This window comes from Schistosoma mansoni, chromosome 1 (assembly GCF_000237925.1).
Source record: "Schistosoma mansoni strain Puerto Rico chromosome 1, complete genome".
Classification (NCBI taxonomy): Eukaryota; Metazoa; Platyhelminthes; class Trematoda; order Strigeidida; family Schistosomatidae; genus Schistosoma; species Schistosoma mansoni.
In genome coordinates, this window is record NC_031495.1 from 34,508,916 (window position 1) to 34,513,957 (window position 5,042).

Genomic DNA, 5,042 nt, shown 5'->3' on the forward strand with positions numbered 1-5,042 from the left:
GAGGTATACAAAAATTGGCCGATCTTGAGTCGTGGATTAAGTGCCCTACTTTACTGCAAGCCGAGTTCGGTAAAACTATTACCGATTGTCCACAAACTATTCCGGACAGTATTGAGTTCAGAAAAACTGCTGTGGTTAATTTGAGTAAAGTGAATTATGACAAGTTCCCTATTATTTCTTATTACTCAGACTGGTTAAGATTAGTCAGGGCAGTAGCCTGGTTACGAAGGTTTATAGAATATTGGATGATACTTCGTTCATCAAGTCGTGAAGGATCCATTCATTTGGGATGCCTGAAAGTCGAAGAGCTTGAAAGTGACAAGCGTAAGGTCTTAATGATAGTCCAGAAAGAGGTCTATGGAAGATTACTCAGTGAATTTAAGAACAACAGTAATGTGAATAGTCAAAATGATCTGAAGCGTTTATCGCCTATAATGCTCGACGGTTTACTATGTGTTGGAGGTCGTCTAAACTACTCCGATTACCCTAATGACTTCAAGCATCCAGTAATATTACCTAGTCGTCACTTAGTGACAGAAATGGTAGTCAGACATTATCATAAAGAAGAAGGACACTCAGGGACTTCTCAAGTACTTGCCGCAATCCGAAAATACTATTGGATAGTAAAGGGGACCAGCACGGTCAGAAGAGTGATAAGTAAGTGTGTAATCTGTCGGCGGTACACGACGAACTCAGGACAACAGTTGATGGCGCCGCTTCCGGCATGTAGAGTGAAACCAGGCTGGCATAGTTTCGCAACTGTAGGGGTGGATTACTTCGGACCTATTTTAGTCAAAAAGGGAAGGTCACTAGAAAAGAGGCATGGATGTATATTTACTTGTTTGCAAACACGTGCAGTACATATTGAAATGGCTTATAGTTTGAATACCGATTCATTCGTGATGGCCCTGTTACGTTTTATTGGAAGAAGAGGGAATCCCTCAGAGATTTATAGTGATAACGGGTCGAACTTCGTGGGTGCAATATCTGAACTAAGGAAATATGTTCGGCAGTGGGACCAACAAAGGATAAGTAGTGAATTGTCAGCGAAGCAGATTCAGTGGCATTTTAACCCTCCGTCATCCAGCCACAGAGGAGGGGTGTGGGAAAGAATGATAAGATCCGTACGTAGACTATTATTATTGATCACCAGAGAACAAACGTTGAATTATGAAACTTTAGGCACCTATTTGGTTGAAATTGAAAGGATATTGAACGATCGACCATTAACCCCGATTGTACAGGATGCTAACGACAAGCTAGCATTATCACCTAACAATTTGCTTTTGTTGAGGGAATGCGACAGTATAGTTGACGAAAGTAGTATCAGAGTTAATTATGATAAACGCTGGAAACAGGTGAATTATCTAGCTAATGTGTTTTGGAAGAGGTGGCTGCGGGAGTACTTACCATCCTTACAAACTCGTCAAAAATGGTTGGTTGAGCGTCGCAATTTCCAGCCAGGTGATGTGGTAATCGTGGTTTCAGATATTTCCACCCGCGGTAAGTGGCCTCTAGGAGTAGTGGAGAGTTGTGAAACAGACGAAGACGGAAAGGTTAGGACGGTAAAAGTACGTACTAATAACGGGTCTGTTAGGAGGGATATACGTAAGTTATGTCTCCTAGAGGGTTTCAATTAGTTAATTGTTAAACAATGTAGACAGAACGAGTAGGCGTACTGTTGTAAGTCCTACCCGTTCTTTTAGAGAAGAATGCGATTAGGTGAACCATGGCGAAGAAGACATCAGAATAGCTTGTGCAGTATGGAGGGATTTCGGGGGCCGGTGTTGGATCCATTTTGCAAGTGAAAATCCCTCCATGCATACACTTGTGATTTCTTCCTTACGTTTTCTTTATTTGTATATGCTGTTAACATTTTTTATGCTAATTAAGACTGTAACGTTCAATTTTCTTGGTTTTACTATCGTTTTTTATTGAGTCTCTATGTTCCTTACTGAGCTGTATCTAGTTTGTTTTAATTGCTATTATTCTGGCGTCTGCCATATTGGCTGCTCGCTATTTGATTGTGCGGTTGATTTTGACTGAGATCGTGCATTTTGGTTGTAATTTGGAGCACTTCCCCAGAAATCGAAACACTTTGTGTTATAAAATAGCCGCTCAAACGAAATCTTACTTGATCTATCCAGAAAGGATAGAATAACGCTTATCTTTGGTGTTTTTGATTGAATATTTTTGTATCAATTGTTGGTTGAATAACCGGGTGATAATATTCGTTTAGAACCGTGTTGCTCAAAATGCCTTGTTTTACTTTTGATTGGGGCACGAGTGTATAAACTATTCTTCGGTTATTCGGCCACATCCCGACCTATTGGAATTTAGGTTTGGATCTTACAAGGAGGTTGTTTGGTTGCAATGTGACAATAATAGAGGGTTATTTGGCTGCTAAGAGAAGACTTTGTAGCGAGAAAAAAATGAGTTATTTAATTAGTCATACAGACAGCCTGAAGAGGAGTTGAAATAACAAGAGGGGAAGCGGAGGTGGTAACAAGAGAGATAGGAAGTCGTTAGTGACATGAAGTAATGATAACTGCGATAAATTGCGAGACATGCATCAGATACAGCTGGTTTAGGGGGCGGGTGGTAATCCATGGGTGAGTGCGTGTTTGTCAAGTCACCTCTTAAAGCTATACACTGGGAGGCTGTGGTCACTTCGATTGAGAGGGCATTCCAAAATGGGATAACTCTTAGTGAAAAAAGTGGAAACGTATCTGGATGTTTGCTCTTTGATGTGCAGTCTCTCATAGGTTGCCTTTATGAACTTGGTGGTGAGGTTCTGGTAATATGCTCCTATTTGGGTGGTCTGGCATACCCAATATGTTGTGTGCTATTATTGGATCACCTCTTGCTTCCATTTGTTGGGCTGTCTTTGCAGCCCTATAACGCATTCGATTGGCCGTCTATGTACTTGTTCCAAGGAATTTGTCACTTTTGAAGAGATAAGTCGCAAATACATTGTAGACTTCAAGGTAAGACCGTCAGAACGCTTTGAAGAGAATTAGGAACAACTCTGTGGTGATTGCTTTGGGTTGTTTTTGCATGAACTGGGGAGTTGCATTTACCTTAGCTACATTTTTTGTGTAGTTTGAGCTGATATCTAAGGCTTCTGAGATTTCAAACTCGAAATCATGCTCTGATCAGACGATTGGAGGAGCATTTTCATATAAGGAGTAAGTGTCTTATGTTTTATGGAGGTGAATATTCATGATATGACATTTAGGCAGACTTTTTAACCAAGTGAATCCCTATAGCTTTTCGTACACTTCTGGATATGTGCGTCGTCCCTGTATATCAGTGTCGCCGAGCAAATTTTATCTAACAGGTCATTCATAAAGGTCAAAGACAGGAGGGGACCTAAGATCGTCTTCCATGAAACTCCTGATTTTAAAACCCTATCAATAGCGTGCACTCTATTTACCTTGGTGCAAAACATCCTCTCCTCTAGGTAATTTCGGAGCCATGATAAAAGTGTGTCAGTAAAACCTATTCTTACAACTTCCGCTGTGAGGTTCGCAATGCGGTTCTGTGTCAAAGGCTTTTGCGAAAAAGGGGAAATAATACGTGAGCCAATATCTTCTGGTCTTGACAGGTCGTCCAGCTTTCCACTGCTATGAGGAGATTAACTGCATATGATATGCCTTTCCTGAAACCATGCTGTGCTTCATGGAGGATGTTGTTTTTATCCGTGTGTTCCCCAGTTGGTTCATTGACCAGTCCCTCCATTACCTTCAACAATATTGTGAGTAATGGAACTGATCTACAATAGGGTGGGTCTTCTCTATCTACTGCTTTAGAGATCGTAGAGATAGTGGCCTGCCTCCGTTCTCTTCAGAGTTGGTGTGACTCTATTGGGTGCCGAAACAGGTCACATACAGGTGTGCTGATCGCTTTCGCACACCGTTTCAAGATTATGGGTCGAATGTTGTTACATCCTGTTGATTGCCCCGGGCACAGGGATTTTATTCGCCTTTATACTAGCCCGGAAGTTTGTTGAATATCTTCATAACCATCAAAATGCATTAGAGTTGAGAGTTTCTCTGCGCTTGGAGGTTCCTGACTTAACTGGCCTATGAAGTTGTCATTGAAGATCTTTGCTGTCCAGTCCTTTGACAGCTCCAATCCCCCGGGTTGTAGGCTCGAATTTCGGCTGCCAGCTTGGCTGGACTTTGACCTTGCATGTTTCGCAAAACCAAGAACAAGCTATGGTCAAAATCTTTCGGGGAGACTTACTATTTGTTCCAGACTTACTGTTGGGAATGCAGCAAGCATTGTGTGTCGCACTTTACCCTGAATTTTAGTTTTCAAGGTGTGCTTTGTCTTGGGCACATTGTGCACGACGACATTCTTGACGATGTATCTTACTACCTCGCGCAGGTCATCCGCTGTCAGCCTCGAACTCGTAGCTATGGGAGGTTTTGAAGATCTTCCCTTATCATCGTGAATTCCGCTTTTAATTAACTAAGAAAGGCAACATCCTCATCTCTCTAGAATATCCCGTTTGTAAACATGTTAGACATGATTGTACCGTGATCGCTACTTTTTATTAGTGCGTGGATGTGGACAACCTCAACTAAAAGCTGGCCATTTATTGGTGGGTAATTTAAGTTTGAGGGTTTTCCATCCTTGTCTCATTTAGTGGGGTCACTCACACGTTCAGTTAGTCCTGAATTTCTAATGCTGGTGGCAAGCCGCCGATGGAACCACAGTGAATTTGTATCATGCCTGCTGAGATTTAAGGACGGAGTGCTGACGTCTCTAGTTAGCAGTATTTGGTCAAATTCCAACTGTAGTAACTTTAGTATCGTTTGTATTATCGGGTGTTAGGAAACCGTGTGGGGCCGGTTTAATCCTCTACTCAAGTACCTTGTGGCGTCCGCATTGAAGCGATACAAGCATGATTCGGTCGTCCAGAATAATTCAGTACTGTGTAGTATTAAGGCTTTATCAAACATATCTATCATTTTGTAGAGTGTTGGGTCTGATAATGTGAATCTACCATCCTGTCTAATCGCCTTCTGAATTAG